This window comes from Chironomus tepperi, unplaced genomic scaffold (genome assembly GCF_022539635.2).
Source record: "Chironomus tepperi strain 1889 unplaced genomic scaffold, CSIRO-AGI_Ctep_v1 contig_257, whole genome shotgun sequence".
NCBI lineage: Eukaryota > Metazoa > Arthropoda > Insecta > Diptera > Chironomidae > Chironomus > Chironomus tepperi.
In genome coordinates, this window is record NW_027226379.1 from 390,126 (window position 1) to 401,461 (window position 11,336).

The 11,336-nt window shown below is 31.6% G+C and overlaps 1 protein-coding gene across 5 annotated transcripts in view; it reads left to right on the top strand.

The window, feature by feature from the left end:
- LOC139091623 (1-phosphatidylinositol 4,5-bisphosphate phosphodiesterase epsilon-1-like) overlaps nucleotides 1-11,336 on the top strand; it is an 88,871-nt gene that overhangs the window by 36,617 nt on the left and 40,918 nt on the right. The gene's annotated exons all lie outside the window — the stretch shown is intronic.

Below are 11,336 nucleotides of genomic sequence, written 5' to 3' on the forward strand. Positions count from 1 at the left end.
TATTTTAGAAAGTAGAACAATAAAAAAAAAACAAAATTTCGCCAACAATACAATCATATTTTTGTTAAACGATATAAGTACGGTATGAGTGAAACATGCAAAACTTTATTTACATATGTTAGGTCATGCATATTTCATGTTTATGATTCTTTTCTTGCATACACAAAATATTGTATCAAAAGGAGGGAAGTCTTCGGTTTGAATAAATTTGATGATTTATGATATTGAGCTTTTAGTTAAAAGAATTGTTATCTCGTGTGTATTACACGTGTTTTAGGTTGAGGTGGTCTGGAAGATTGAGGGATATGACATGGGATGACTGAGACAATTGTGAAGAAATGCTTAGTATTAGGGTAGTTTAAGCTTAGTATTAAGATTTCCCGAAGTTTCGGTCTTGACAAATCTCAAAACCTAGACTAAAGTCTTGTTGATGTTGGTCTCGAAATCTCTTACAGAATCAAGACTATAAGGGAAGTCTCGACCAAGTCTCGACATCGAGAATCCTTTCTAAGTATAGCTCCTCTCAACACTAAGTTAATTTATTGTGGCACATTCTAGCATTTTTGTGTCACATCTTCAAATGTACCATTTAGCCAGGACTTCAAAACTACTCAAAACATAGCTCTAGACAGGGAAAAAGCAGTAATAGCGTAGTGGGTAGAACATTTGTGAGCAAACTTTTACTTTTAGTAGCTCATCTTATTTTGTAGCGTCACACTTGTGTGTCATGGCACACAGGTTGCATACCACTGGGTTAAAGTATTAATAATTTATTATTATTATTATTATTATTATTATTTATTTATTTATTCATGTTCATAATTAACTTATTCAAAGGAAAAGCCCCTGTAAGTTAAAATACGCGGAACAAGTGATCCTTACGACCCGGGTTTGATCCTAGAGAGGGTTAATCCAGATCCGGTTGCTTCTTCATTGTTCCTTATCACAACAACTCGATTTGTGTATTCGCGACACACCTTGACCAAGTGCGCAATCCTGTCGTCAATCAACAATTTCATTCTACAAGTTACATTGCTGCCCACTCAATTTCTTGATATTTTTTAAATAAGCATTCAAATCCAATACACAAAAACATCATTTAAATCATAAAGACATATAATTTCACCAAAATAAATTCTTTATTCAAACTGTAGCCACCACAGTACGTATCGATGCTTTGTACGATCGTCGCTTTTATGTGAAAATAAACTTTTTTTTTTTCTTTTCAAAGATTATTTCTGGAAATTCGTAAAAAAATATCTCTAAAAAAAAGTTTTTTTTATTCTGTCAAGCATAGCTCTTATAGAACGTTAGAAAAAGGCAAACCAAAGCGAGAAAAGGCGTACGTTGTAGAATGACTTTTTCCATTAAGCTTATTTTTAAAAAAAAGCTTTTTCTCCAAGAAATCGAAATCAGCTCACGAAAAAGCGAAATCAATGGAAGTAAAAAAAAAAGTTTATTTTTATAAATGCCACTTCTCAAATATCGAAATTCATAATTGAAATCAGAGTTTATATTCGACTATTTATGGACTAAATGGGCGGCAATTCATCCTCCTTCTTGGAAATTGCTCTTTTTATACGAAATAATAATAATAATCATATCGATATAAAGAAAAATTTCTATCAGAAAAATAGAGATGACTAGGCTTAAAGTCTAAATGACTGTGATTTCTATTCCATAAGGATGTGACTTTTAAGGAAACAAAACAAAAATTGTTGAGGATTCGTGGTTTTCTTTTATTAGATTATAATCTACAAGTTTGAGGGGATTTTTGAAGATTGCTTTTAAAGATTGGGTTGAGAATGTCTTGAGTGAGAGCTTAAAATACGTGACAAAATGTTTTGGTTTGACTGAAATTTGATGGAGATGGGGATTTAAATTGGAGAATTTGAAAGAATCAAAAGATAAGAAAGCTCATGGCGATGTTATTGTCGAAAATCAGGGGGAAGCTGATTTGGTCATGGTCTGAGTCCGGATTTCACGGAAACTTGTCTAGGGCCAGGGTTATGCTGACTTCGAGCTAGATGTATGATCATTTCTTCGTCGTGTGCTTTTCCGGACGGTTGAATACAAGAAAAATAGAAGGAGTAGCCAGAGAAGAGTTCTTGGGGGTCAAACCCCACTCCATAGCTTCAAAGGCAAAAATTGCATAAAATATTCTCCCAACACCTAGATGCATTTCAAATGAAAATCCAAAATCTCTGTTTCATTGACTAAATTTTCATCATAGAAAGAAAAAAAGAATCCCAAAAACCTTCTGGTGACGAGATGAAAATTGAGAATGATATCGTAAATTGGAAGAAGCGATAGGAAAAAAAAAAATCAATCAATCGACAGTTAAACTTCTTTCATTTCAATTGAAAAAGGATAAGAAGAATGAAAAAAAAAAAAAATATTTGATTGCGATGAGAAAATAAAATTGCGGAAATTGTCACAACACATGTATAAAATGTTCATTGTTCCAGCATACAACAAAACCTTTTTTTCTATTTCTATGATTTCCTATTCACATGTCAGTCCTATAATTCAATTTTTACCAGTATACTTTTTTGTCATGGCATGTAAAGATAAGGTAATTTGAATTATTGTTCGTTTCTGTATCGTGCTCAAGCATGTGGAAGCTTTCAACAATGAATTTTCAAGGTAAAAATATCTTTTTGACGTGAAACGCGGCTATAATTTTCAATTTACTTCATGTGTGGATGTCTATTAAAAGTTTTTAGAAAATCAGAATCCTTTTTATAGTTCAGTGATTTTTCACAGTCGTTCCTAGATAATTTTAGAACATTTCGGATGTCTTTTTCATACATTGTGATGATTATTTTGGTAACGGAACGCGTATCCGAAAGAGATTTTGTAGATTGATGTTAATTTTGTGGTACTGAGGATGGAAAACGTGCTTATTTTAAGTTGGAAAGTTATTGGAATGGAAAATTATTCAAAAACTTTTGAAGCTTTTAAATGAGAGAATTTTGTAACTGAAATATTCAATTTGAAAATTCTTTTGAATTTGATTCATGATTAACGGAAGTTCAAAATTCAAAAGTTGAAGTTCAAAAGTTAGGTAATTTTTAAACATAAAAGCGTGTAAAAATTAGAAAATTTTAGAATAATTACAAACTTAAAGCAATTTAAAGGTTTAAACTCAAGTTAAAAGAGCTGTGCATGCTTGTTAGTGAAGAATCTTGACTAAATTCCAGTCCAATTGGGTTTGTACAGCAATTTTACAAATTTGGATTCTAAATTTCAAGTAAGAACAAAATCCACATAATTTTGTATCAGAAATTCACAAATTTACACTCTGTTGCTTAACGTCTCGACCACAGAGTTCATGATCTTGCAGATTCACACATTAAAAGCTAAATTTCTGTTCCGACACCACAAATTAGCTTTATTAATCCAAAAATTGTCAAAGTTTTTAAATTATGATCATTTTTTCCAGAAAGGATCCACAAACGTGTACCCTACACATAATAAATCACCCTATCTTGATTCTAGAAGCCAGAATAAATCAAAGTGACTTTTGTAATAAAAAATTCTCAACAGAGAATCCTCAAAAAACTTCATAATTGCATGAAAATAGAAGAAAATTGCTTGATTTTGTCTCAAACTTTTCTTTGATTTAAGACAGGAATTAAATTTCTAAATCTTGACATCATCTTGTACAGTTTGAATAGAAAAGTATAAAAATTGCAAAACTTTTCCAATGAAGATGTAATTTATCTCCCCCTAAGCAATAAGCTCATTGTATGATATAGAAAAAAAGTTTGTCAGGAAATCTAACAAAAAAAAAAAAAAAGGAATCAAATGGAATGATATGTACGAAACATATTAGAGTAAATACGTCCCGTGCTTAATGATCTATGCTATATTGAAAGTTCCTCCATTTATAAGCCAAACAATATCTTGAAAATCGATTGAATAAATAAGTAAATATCTATAATAATGATAGAGAACTGCACTCAAAAGATAATGATAGATAGAGACAAACAGGCACAACAAAAATTGTGTGTAGCCATTATCACAATCAATCTTTCGATGGATGAAAGCATAGAAATTGATTTTTTTTTTGGTAGTTGCTGATTACACAATGCTGAGTCAACTAAAATCTTCTGTTGCTCATTTTCTTCTTTGTTTGTCGTTGACAAAGAGGCAACATGAGATGGAAGCAGTGTTGGGTAACAGAGCTTCTGAAGCTTCTCAAAGAGTGACTTAAGGTTTCCCAAAGTTTTGATTTCGAAGTTTTGGTTTTGAAAGAACTCGACTTCTCATCCTAACAGACAAAGAGAGCGTTATTAAGTGCCATAGTGATATTTCTGTACCAAGCATACTTGTTGTCTGTTAGGGTCTGCCTTAGTCTTGAGGATCCTTAGTGTGACTCACTAAACTTTTTCATTAGTATGAATTCAGTAACTTGCCATACATTTTGTTATACATTAGAAGCATTTACCTGGGTAGGTAAGCTTCTAACGGAACCTCACTCGACATACGGCTCCCAGCATTTTCTACAGATTCTGACGGCACATAGGATGAACAACACTGTACTAATCTGTGACGTATCACAGTTTGAGAAGCAATGTCAAGAGAAGACAGTTTCATTTGGGTTCGGGGGTCTTTAGACATGAATTTGAAGGACATCAAGTTAGAAACAACAGAAATACAGAAACATGGAGTTGAGAAAACAGACACAGAATCTTGATAAATAGCTCCTTTTGAGTCAGTCCATCTTACTACTTTACTTCCTTTGCGAAGAAATCATTGTCGCATTTAGAGTTCGTCGGAAGTTGGATCTATCTGCAGATAAAGCCAGTTTCTAATTCCAGCACTTTTGCATCGTTGTTCACACAGAAATTCCATGAGCTCTTTCAAGGAAATTCATCGAAGTCTTAATCTTGACTATCTCGGTGATCTTGGCAGTAGTATCTTCCTGAAGTCTTGGTTTCGTCGAATTTTCTTGGACTACTAGAACTCGAAATGTTAGTCTTGATAAATCTCGGGACCGGAAGTCTTGGTCTTGATCTAGAGAACCCTTACTATCTGGACACCCAGCCGGTCAACCAACCCTGTCTGTTCATTCAGTCCGAAAAAGAAGTTCCAATTAAGCATTCTTTCCATGATGTGTCCATCATCGATTAAAACATTTCCGTATCATCTTGTATGTTTGTATCTTTTTCGAAATTTTTTTTTCCTTTTATATTTGCCATAAATTTTATGTGACACATTCATAAAACAGATAGGAAATACGATATGATATACAAAAAACAAATTTTTGAAGTTAGCCATATGTAAAACGTGAGTGAAAATGAAACTTTGTGTTGTTTTGTTATGCTTGACTTTCCTGCTTTTGTTGCCTGCCACCAATATAAACATCAGCAGTCTATATATCATGAATATTTTTTGACACCCATATTGAGGTATATTCTAAAAAAAAAAATATTGTTTACCATAAAGGTATTCTCTCGTTCCTTTTATTTTTCACAAATAACAACACAAAGTTGGCAACATGAAAAAAATATGATAAAAATAAATTCAATTCCATTCACAGTACGGCCATTATGGGAAAATTATTTGAGTTTATGGCTTCTATGTCGATATGCCTTGCGGCACCTTCTTTTTATTTTTCGTGCCTTAATACAGTTTTTGATCCCAATGAAGGAAAATTTCTTTAAAAAAATGCCTTAAAACCATTTTTCTTTTGTCTTTTTGATATGAGGCACGAGTTTGGTTAAAATTTGATATTTTCAAGACATAATGTATGCTTTAGTCAATAAGAAGAGCCACACGTGAAGCCTACGAGATGGGAAGAAAGGTTTTGCAGCCTTTTTCACAGAATATATTAATTAACATTACTGGCCTATTTGTTTCAATTGTTGGAATCGCTTTGGGAGAATTTTAATGAATGAAAACTCTATGGTCAGCATGAAGTTTCATTTGAATATTGTTTTCAATAGAACAATAGACTGTGTTGGGATTGGCATACTAGCCTAAAGGATCTTTGACGTTAACATGATCTCATTTGTGAAGTTAGTCATTCAATAAATCATAATGTTGATGGACATTAATGCTTTTTCCATCGATTTAATTTTGAAAGATAGACTGAATTTAATTTTGAATTTTTGAAAACCGTTAAATTTTGACCTTTGGAAAACCTTGAAGTTTGAATTTTTTGAACACCTTCGAATTTTGAATCTTTAATAATCGTTAAATTTTGAATTCCTAAAATCTTCAAAGTTTGAATTTTTGATAATCTGAAATTTGAATTTTCAAAAAAAAATTTAAATTTTTGTAAAGCCGTTATATTTTGAGTTTCTGGGAAGCTTCCAAGTTTAAATTTTTGAAAACCACTAAATTTGAATTTTTGAAAACATTCGAAGTTTGAATTTTTGAAAACCGTTAAATTTTGATTTTTTAAAAACATTCACAGTTTAAATTTTTGAAAACCGTTAAATTTTAAATTTCAAAAATATTAGACATTTAAATTTTTAGAAAAACGTTAAATTTTGAATTTTTGAAAATTTTGAAGTTTGAATTTTTAAAAGCTATTAATTTTTGAATTTCAATAGTCTTCAAATTAGAGTTTTTGAAATTGAAATCGTATCTGTATTAGAATTTTTGAAAGCTGCTCCTTCCATATCCAATCATCAAAGTTGACTTCCTGATCCCATAAACATCTAAAACAGTCATTGAGTTTTTCCAATTTATCACTGTTCACCATGCCTCTGATAGGAAATCCTTCAAATATTGATTTTACACCTGACTACAACTTGCAATAAGTGCGCAGTATTTTTAATATCATAAATTTCCCACTGACACTTCAATTTTTCACTATTTCAAGTGATAAAAAAAAAGGAAATTTCATTAAAAATTCATGGCACTTCAGTCTCGGATCTAAATGTCTTGTTAAAATATTTAAATTATTGTAGGGTGTATCACGTATTTAGAGCATGTTTCATTTTAATGGCATTCCAATTTGCGTTCGTACTGAAGGAAGAGAAAGTAAATATAATGTAAAAAAAGTATCATCAATAATGCCTTTTATTGCGAGAACGCATCAACGAATAGATGAAAGACATAAAACAAAAGTGATGAGAAGGCTTTCAAAAAAAAAAATTTTAATCTAAATGCTATCAATTGATCTCTATGGGTATTATTATCATGCTGATGAGTAGTCCATAATGTAAGAAAAAGTCTTAACTTTATGATTTTTAATAATATTTTTTAATTAAATATTTATGTTGTCATAATATGAGAATGATATAAGAGTTAATGAAGCATAAAAATACTCAGACATATACTCCCGAAAAAAATGAATAGGAAGAAGATAAGTTTGTTGAAAAGATGCTTGGCGGGGGTTGGGTTTAGGGATTTTGGAGTGGATTGAAGGGAATGTGGGAGGGATTTTGTTACGATTGGTCAATCAAAAGGAATATTCATTAGGAATTCTTAATTATACTAGGACTAATATCCTGATTTTGAAGACACAGACTCCAAAAATTCAAATTAAGGATGCATTCAAATTCAAGACACGATATGAATCCTAAATGACAGTTAGCATGTTCCCATGGTCTCGTGAAGGTATCATGGTACCTTATGAGTATACATACTGTCTATCAGACCAAAAGTAAGAGTCTCAAGCTCCATTTTTCCAAGATTTCTTTCAATTCGAGTCCAGATTATTATATTCAAAATCCTGATTATTGTACCCACAAAGAACAGCTAAGAGTGCTCCATTAGATACCGATACGTCATCTTATCAATGATAAGACTCGTAGTTGTGTACCCCTCTCATTCTCACAATCCATCCCTGACTAATACTCAACATTAACTAAGAACATGACTCAAAATGAACATAAATGAAAAACTTTATGCTTATTTCCTTCTTACAAAAAAAATCTGTATTGTCTTAATGAAAAAGGAATATAAGACAGCGAAAATATTTATCTTGTTATCATATTTAATGCAAAGTTAGTTTAATTCGCAGCGTAAGGAATATTTCGTGAGTAAATGAGAGGATTTAGATGCTTTTATCATGATTAAAGATACTTTTACATCAAATCTATCTCGCTTTTAAATAAATGATTTTAAAATAATTCAATGAATCTTATTTAAACTTTCTGTTAAGTTATTCTTATCGGATGATCTTAAACGGATGACGTAGGTTAAGGTGTGATGGTGTAATGGGTATTAGAAGTCGTGGGTTGATGCTGAATTTGAGTGGGAGAAATGCGCTATGTTTTCAGAAGAATTTTGGACAAAAATAAGAGATTTGTGGGTTGAAATTAATGATTTTGAATTGAATTAATGGTTTTTGCCATTCTTTTGTGTTGATATTAGTCATTTAATCAAAGATTTAATGAATATTCAGCTAGAAATCTACAAAAGAAAAGTTTTAGTGGGAAGTAAAAAATGGAGGAATTTTTCAAATTTTCAAAATTTTTAACGCTTTTTTCTATTTTTTCAAGCTTAAAAGGGAAGATGAACATTATTAAAGACCAAAGGTCATAAATTGTTGCTTTGAGATTAACCCAATTCCAATTCCCACAACAATCTTCAAAATCTGAGAATATCAAATCCCTTTTTTGACTAAATCCTTGAAAATGAAACCATATCTGCCCACATTTAACCCCAATTTTGTGTGATAATTTTCTCTTAAATAAGAAAATATTCTCATGAGATATAAACTACTTCCTTATATTCTCACAGTAATGATTTCTTTGACTATACACATACTCATGCTTTATGTGGCAGTTGAATTGAAATTAAACAATTATGAAACCATAAACTTTATTATGGGTTGCCTTTTTCTATATAAAGAAGTATAAAAGGAGCAGAAAGCACACAAAGTAAAAAGAAGACTGAGCTATAAATTAAGTTAAATAGCTGCGGGAAGTTGTTGATGTGCATAGAAAGAACGAAAAAATATATAAAAAAATTTCATAGTTTTATTCAAAAAGTAACTTTCAATCATAAAAAGTAATAAGCACGAACAGTTCTCGTGTGTTTTTCTTCATCTTATTTCTATTCATAAAATATAATTTTCATCTTTTTTTCGTCTCATTCTTCTCCATTTTCATTATGTTTGACTATGATGAATAAGAAAGAATAAGAAAAAACTGTAGAAATTATCAATATCTACAAACTCAACCATGTCTAATCTATAGCAAAGAAATGTATACTTTTTCTTGGGTAATCAAAGAGAATTTTTGGGACTGGAAGAAAAAGAACAGAAATGAAAAAAAAAAAAAAATATTAAGATAAGAAGTAATTTAATTTATTAATGGATTAGTTTCATGACGAGGAAGGTCACGGAGAATTAAGAAAAGAGAAAATCAAGACAGAAATATGCTTTAGGAAAGGCATGAACGCATTTATAAGTGAATTTTGGGAGGAGTTGATGTGATGAAGATGCTCAGCGTGGAATAATAACCATGAATTAATTGTTGCTGATGTAAGGCATTTTGGAGTTTTATGTAGGGGACTTGCTGATTATAGGGAGATGGCAGGGAACTGTACTGAACCCGAGTGATTCGATGCGGCGAACAGCGTTTTGCATGCGATTGATTTAAGTTAGCCTGGTTCGAATCCGTGTAACTATGTGGATTGGATTGTCGTTGTTTATCTTGAGATGCTGAGATGAGTACATGATGTGGTTAGGCTAAGGCAGGATATTCTGAGATTATGTAAATGGAAAGGTCGGCATGGGTGACCTAGGAGCTATTGTTATTAGCAATTAGCAATAGGAAGCAAGCTTTAGACTCGAATATAGGAAGGTCATGGATTACAATTGATCTGGTTTTGTCTTAAAGCAGTAAATAACTATTCAGCTTTGAGTGCTACTAGTGTACTCCATTACAGACAAAGAGCATGCTCAAAAAGTGAGCATCGGAGTATGTGTAGGGGTAACTATCCAGGCGTCACAATACTCCATTTGGCAGTCATTTGGAACATATGGATTCCAATTCCTTTTTTATTTCATTTTGCAGTCATTTGGTGCGTATGTATTCCTATTCCTTCTTTATGCCGTTCGGGTTAGAACACGATGATATACATTAATGATGAACGTCACGACTGAACTACTCCTCATCCATCCTCATAACTCCAACATCACATTTCATACAAAATAGACAAAATATAATCCCATTATAGTTTCCCATTCCAAAATAAAAGCTACAAAAATGAAGTAGCAACACATAAAAAAAAAAATATTTCGTTCACTTCTGTTCCATCCTAAAATGATCACGTACGGATTGAACATAAAGAAACATGAAAAAAAAGGAAGAGAGACGTTTATAGATAGAATTAGGTTAATTATCGTAGTGCAAGCACCGAATGGGAGTAAAAAACTTTACTATCAAGGATATTCTGTGAAAAAAATCTTCTTTCCAATTAAAACTTTACTTTTGCGTAATTATAATTTGTATATAAATCAATCGAAACAACAAGCGTAAATTTGAGTGTTTTTTCAAGACTCATGAAGAGCAAAAAAAGGCACTAAAAGTTGTATAAAGTTTTTACTGTTGTAAATTGGAAATGTAATTATCGGGTAATTTTCATGAAGTCTCTTAAACTCTGATTATGTCTATCCGAAATCTTAAAGTGTTTGCGACAACATCCCTTTTTTTGTTTAAGGGCTTCTTTGGGACTAAAAAACATAGATAAAATTGAATAAGAATTTATTTGTAATTTTAATTATTTTAATGTCTTTTGAATGAAAATTAACAAAAAATTTAATATGGATATAATGATATTCTTAGAAAAGTATTGGATTAATAGGAGGTGTGAGGGGTTGTATTGACTGTTTTTAATATGAGTAGCTAGATTTGAGTGTTTTTGTTGGTTTTATTAGAAGCTTCGAGCAGGTGTCTACTTGAATTTTACATTGAGTTCAGTTAAATTAGTTGACTTTTTCATGAATAATCCCATAAAAGCATCAAGCAGAGCTCGATGTCGACTTGAATTTTACATTGAGTTCAGTCAAATTAAGTTGACTTTTCCATACAAATCCGAGTCGATTCGAGTTTTGGCGTTGATAATAATCAAGAGCTTTGCGGTATATAAGTCTCAGGACTAATGACAGTTCAACACATGATGGTTGGTCAAGCCACCGCACCAAAGTCAAGAATTTCAGTTCCTAATGGAATCAAAATCACTCCTATGATGACATTATTGCTTTTAAGTCTACAAAATTAGACTATGAGCCGCGTTTAAAGTACAAATGATTCGAAAAAGGATCGCACAAATTTTCCCCATCTAAGTTTCGAACCCATGATCGCTTGGTAGGTATTTAATGATTAGGTCCCTTAGAACAAAACTATTGCGCCACCAAGCCACTT